Source organism: Panthera pardus, unplaced genomic scaffold (genome assembly GCF_024362965.1).
Source record: "Panthera pardus isolate Hobbes unplaced genomic scaffold, ASM2436296v1 HiC_scaffold_27, whole genome shotgun sequence".
Taxonomy (NCBI): Eukaryota; Metazoa; Chordata; class Mammalia; order Carnivora; family Felidae; genus Panthera; species Panthera pardus.
In genome coordinates, this window is record NW_026526843.1 from 84,361,948 (window position 1) to 84,367,947 (window position 6,000).

General features: G+C 49.5%; 1 protein-coding gene across 7 annotated transcripts in view; it reads right to left on the reverse strand.

Moving 5' to 3' along the window:
• Positions 1 to 3,008, reverse strand: part of JADE3 (jade family PHD finger 3) — a 135,160-nt gene extending 132,152 nt beyond the window's left edge. The window contains exons 1-2 of one of the 7 annotated variants that reach the window (XM_019417539.2): positions 2,971 to 2,995; positions 59 to 116 (exon numbers count right to left, since the gene is read on the reverse strand). The gene's annotated coding sequence lies outside the window, so the exon portion shown is untranslated. Of the gene's footprint in view, positions 1 to 58; positions 117 to 2,526; positions 2,669 to 2,970 lie in introns of those variants that run through there. The other 6 variants (XM_019417542.2, XM_019417537.2, XM_019417541.2 and 3 more) reach the window with 6 other exon arrangements.
• Between the last annotated feature and the right edge of the window lie 2,992 nt (positions 3,009 to 6,000).

Consider the following 6,000-nt stretch of genomic DNA (forward strand, 5'->3'; position numbering starts at 1 on the left):
ATGCCTTTACAAACACCCGGTGCCTCCTGCCTCCCCCAACGTCCCCCAAAATACTTGCCTAGTTTTCCAGTCAGACCTCAAAGTAGTGGGCAAAAAGACGAAATAGACTGGTGTAGCTGAGGAGAGAAATGGATTGTTATGGTTGGTGGAACACAAGGGAGGGAAAAGACAAGCATTATCAAAGGAGAGGATCATACCCAACCTACCAGCCTCACATCATTTGTTCTTTATTTTTACTTTCACTAACCTATGTGTCTCAACTATGAGAGCTCTGCGTCATAACTTGGCCTTCTCAGAACCTCATCCACAGGCCAGAAGGGGGAACACAGGCACCCCTAAGGCTGCTTCCACGTTACTCCTGGCTCTCACAGCTGATCACAAACACCTCAGGAAGGAGTGGAAGGCCCTTCTCCACTTTCTCTTACCTGTGACCAAGATTCACAGGCTACTCAAAGTGAGAAGGCACTCATCACGCTGCCAAGGCACAGCAACATGACTCAGAAAGGAGGGAGACAATGTGTGGGTTCTAGAACCAGACCTGCATCCCAGAGTATCCCAGAACTGATTGGATGAAAAATGCAAGGAGCTGTTTCCAGGCAAAGATACTGGGTTAAGAACTCTTCTCTAGCAAACAAAATTGTAGAGAAGAGCACAGCTAAAGAAAAGGTGGTAATGATGGTAGCTAATACTGAGAAGCACATCCCAAAAATCTCATGTAATCCCTTCACCCCTTTGAAGAGAGGTATTATCGTTTACGATTCGAGTATTTCAGCTCAGAGCTCACTTTAAACGAAAAAAGAAAACGATGTTATAGAGGTAAAATGCTCCTAGGCTAAACAAAAAAGAAAAAAAAATCTATTTTCACTTATCCGGAGAGTAATCACATGATGCTATAAAAGCATGAAAACTAGGTATTCAAAGGGTACAGAGGCAGGGATCCACATTCCCATTGTTTACAGATGTTATGAAAATATTAAATTAAATAAAACACAATGCTTTGTTCAGACCGACTCCTTTCTCACCCTCACCCCCATCCCCAGGCTGGCAAGAAGTGGCTTCAGGGAAGGTATTTAAGAGAACTACTCTGGGAAAGTGGATTCTGAGTTGCTTAAACTGAGCCAAGATGTTGTGCAACCAGTCTTTACCTAAATTATTTTCCATTACTTTCCAAGTTTAGAGAGAAGCAGACAGTTATCTTTACCGGACTGAATACAGAGAATGAGGTCGCTCTTCCCTCCAGGCCACTGAAATCACCACCAACACGGTTTTGATTTCTTATACAATCAGACGGCGTCCGGAGTGGGGGGGGGGGGGGGGGGAGGGGGCGGGGATCCCATCCTCAGTTTCACAGATAAACGGTTCTCACATCAAAAAACCTTGCGCACATCTGAGGGCATGATTTCCTAGCAACTCAGAAAGTCAGAGAAGCGGCCAAACAAGTTTCTTGCCAAATGCCTGGGAACTACATATGTCCCAGGGCTACACAATGATACCAACTTTTAAACATGCCTTCACATACCACCATTACGGTCACTCACTCGAGATCCCGCCCCCCCCCCCACACCTCTCCTTCTCACAAATAATAAACGCAGGTTGCCCTGCGCAATTTAAAGCCAGACTTCACCGAAGCCGTGGCTCTGAAAAGCGAGAGAAAAAGATTGGAGGGAGGCACGCTCTCACTCTCTCTCTCTCTTTTTAAATCGATCGCCCCACGGCCGAGGGAATAAAACCAACTCGATCGCTGGAGAAAAGTTAACTTTGCCGTGCCCAGCGGTGGGAAAATTTTCCCGTAAGATTCGCAAAGCCCTCCCGCTTTTCCCACCACCCCCCTCCCCCCCGGACCGCCCGGCGCTCGGCGGTCGCCGCGGCCCCGGACCGGCAGCGCCCGAACAATGACGGGAGGGGGAGGGAAAGTTCGCTAGCCCGCGGGGCGCTCACGCTCCTGCTCCGGGGGCACCCGGGCTCCCCCGAGCCGCCCGGCCCCCCTCGCCAAGCACTCGGTTCCGCACGCCCCCCAACACCGAAACAGCCAGGGGCGCGCCCCCGCTCCCCGGAGCATCCGGCCCCGGGGCGGCCCGCAGAGCAGGTCCTCCCGCCGCGGGGCTGACCCCGGGAGCCCCGAGACCGGGCAGAGCACAGAGAGGGAGGGGGCGCCGGGAGGGGGCACCGGAGGGGACGGCCGCAACAGTTATGGCGCTCAATTCCTGCCCGAGCGGAGCCGTAGCCGAGCCCGAGCTCCGGCGTCCGCCCCCCGCCCCCCGCGTCGGCCACCCGGCGCTCCCCCGGCCGACTGAGGGGCCGGCGGGCACTTTACCCCAGCCCACACACGCTCTCGGCCCGGAGACGCCGGGGACGCCGGAGCGACCGCGATGTGGGGCCGGGGCGCCCCGGAACGCTGCGAGGCTGGGCCGGGACGCCGCGCTCCGCGGCGCCCGCTTCCACTCCCCGAGGCCGCCACTCCCGCTGCCCACCCGGCGCGACGCCCCCAGCCCCGCTCGCCCCGCGTCCGGCTCCGGTGGCGCCTACCTTCGCACAGCTAGGTCGCGGCTCCTTCCTTCCCGGCTCCACACTCGGGCCCGGCAATGTGCCGGGCGAGTCCGGTAGGGGTGGTAACCGCCCCCCTAACCGCTCGCTTTCTTCTCTCCCCTCCCTCGCACCTGCCCCCTAATCTCCTCCCCACCCCCGCCCCCCGCCCCGCCGCCTGATCCGCCCGGGCCGCCCCCTGCGCTTCAGCTCCCGCCCTCGGCCCTCGCCCGCCCGGCCCGTCAGGCCTCAGCGTTGGGCCGGCGGTTGGGCGGCGGCGGCAGCGGCAGCGGCGGCGGCAGCGGCGGCGGTGGCGGCGGCGGCTGAAGCGGCGCGGAGCACTATTGTATTCCTGACACTGTGCGCTCCCACGCTCCGCCTCTTCCCCTTCCTTCCAACCCCCCCCAATCACCCCCCCACCCCAACCGCCGGCCGCGCTCGCCCTACCCGACTGGCTCCCCGCCGTCCGCCCGCCGCGCGCTCTTCTGGCGGGCTGGGCGCCGTCGCCACCGCCGCGCGCCTCGAGGCTCCGCCCCCTGAGTGCTCCCGCACCCGCGGCGTCGTGCTCCAGGTGGGTTCCTCTCTGCTCCTGCTGGGCGCGCTGCTGCCTGGGGGGAGCCTCAGCCCGGATAAGTGCCCGAGAGGACGATGGGGAGGTGCCCTGGCTGTGCTGAAATACAAACTAAGCCTTTCATGGCCCCTTTCAACTCTAAAGTTCTGTAAGTGGACCCTCATGTATAAAACTCATTGTGGGCCACTGTTGATTTAAGTTGTTTGCGCTTGAATTACCTATAATAATAAAGCCAGGGTGGCTAGGAACAGAATAAATTTATTCAATTGCCAGCACAAATGGTCTGTGATGCTGTGTGGCTTTTTGAGGTGTCAACGTGGTTAGGCTACCGCCCCAGTTATTCAATCAAACATTAATCTACGTGTTGCTGTGAAGATATTTTGCTGATGTAACTAAAGCCCCTGATCGGTTGATTTAAAGTGAGGGAGATTATCCTGGATAATCTGGGTGGGCCCGATCATTCCTTTCTGACTGCATGCCCTACAGATTTTGGATTTGCTTAGCCAGCCTCACAGTCGTGTAAGCCAATATCTTTGAATGAATGAATGAATAAATAAATAATGTGTGTGTGTGTGTGTGTAAAATGTTTTATTGGTTGGCTTCTCTGGTGGAATCCTAACTCATACAGATGTTTAAGCAACAAACCCTTTATGGTTTTCCTATCTGGGTTTGGAAATGGACCATGTACAATTACCATGAACTCATATTGTCATTTTCATTTACATTTCTTGGCTAAACAAAAATGTAGGCTCTCCTGTATTTTGTCTGATTTACATAGTAAAGCTGTAATTCCATTTCATAATACACAAATGTGTGAGTTCTAAAACATTCATTGTCCTCCAGATTTACCTTGTCTTATTAACTCATTTTGAAATAATTATAGGTCCTCAGGATCTGTAAAAATATTACAGGACAGACCCATGTACTCTTCACCTAGTTTCCCCCAGTGCTAATATCTTACATAACCAAGATATTGACATTGGGACAATCCACAGACCTTATTCAGATTTCACCAGTTTTACATGCACTAATTTCTGTGTCTGTGTGTATACTACTACACAATTTTATCATGTGTAGATTTGTGTAACCACCACAATCAACTGTTCCTCCACAACAAAAATTCTTCCTGCTACACAACATAGTCACAGTCCCCTCCTTCACCTACCCTAAACCCCTGGCAACCTCTAACATGTTCCCCATCTCTATAATTTTGTTATTTCAAGAATATGGAAATGGAATCATGCCTTTTGAAATTGGCTTTTCTTCATTCAGCATAATTGCCTTGAGATCCACCCAGGTTGCTGCCTGTATCAATAGTTGATTCCTTTTCCCTGCTAACTAGCGGTGTTGTTATGCTTTGGTGTTCTACAGTGTTTACGGTGCGTTTTTTCACCCGTTGAAGAACATTTGGATAGTTTCCAATTTTTGCCTATTAAGAATAAAACTGCTATGAACAGTCATGTAGTTTTTTGTGTAAACATAAGTTTTCCTTTTTCTGCGACGAATGTCCCAGAGTGCAATTGCTGGGTCAGATGCTAAGCGTAAGTTTAGTGTTACAAGAAACTGCCAGCATTTTCTAGACTGTCTGTACCATTTTACATTCCCACCAGCAATGTGTGAGAGATCCAGTATCTCCACATCTTTGCCAGAATTTGGTATTGTCACTATAATTTTATTTTAGCCATTCTAATGGGTGTCTAGTGATCTCTCTTTGTCTTCAATTGCACTTCCCTAATGATGTTGACATTTTTTCATGTTCTTATTGGCCATCTGTATATCCTCGTTGGTGCAATGTCCGTTTATGTCTTTTTTCTATTTTCTGATTGTATTGTTTGCTTCTTACTGTTAAATTTTGAGAATTCTCTATACATATTCTAGATACAAGTTCTCTGTCAGATACATGGTTCGCAATTTTTCCCCCAGTCTGTAGTGGTCTTTTCATCTCCTTAAGGGATTTTGCAGCCCCAAATTTTTCATTTTATTGAAGTCCAACTTATGCGTTTATTTTTAATTTTTTTAATGTTTATTTATTTTTGAGAGAGAGACAGAGCGCAAGTGGGGGAGGGTCAGAGAGACAGGGAGACACAGAATCTGAAGCAGGCTCCAGGCTCTGAATGGTCAGCACAGAGCCTGACGCAGGGCTCGAACCCACGAACCATGAGATCATGACCTGAGCCCAAGATGGATGTTTAACCCACTGAGCCACCTAGGTACCCCTCAATGTCTGCATATACGTATTGTCCTTTCCGTGTCATGTCTAAGAAATTTTTTGCCTAGCACCAGGTTCCACAAATTTTCTCTTCTATTTCCTTCTAAAAGTGTTGTAGTTGTATACTTTACTTTTAAATCCATGATTCATTTTGAATTTTGCTATAAAATGTGAACTTAATGAGGTCGAGATTCATATTTTTTTCTATAGAGGTCTGATGGCTCAAACACAACTCGTTAAAATGACTGTCTTTCCTCCGTTGAATTGCTTTTGTCAAAATCAGTTGGGCATGTTGTGTTGGACGAATGGCGTGGGGATATTTTTGGTTCCCTATTCTGTTCTGTTGTTCTTATGTGTCTACCCCTCTGTGAATATCAAAGTTTAAATTACTGTAGCTGTATAGGAAGATTTAAAATTGGGTAGAGTGATTCTTCCCACTTTATTCTTCAAAATTGCTTTAGCCATTCAAGGTCATTTGCCAAGCTAATTTTGGAATTAGCTTGTTTATATCTGCAGAAACTCTGCTGGGATTTTTAAAGGGACTGTGTTAAACTTACGGATCCATTTGGGGGAGAATTAACATCTTTATTATATTGCGTCTTCCAGTCCGTGAAGATGATTTGTGTGCCTCTGCATTTATTTAGATCTTTGACTTCTTTCCTCAGCATTTTGGAATTTTCAGCATGCGGATCCCGTA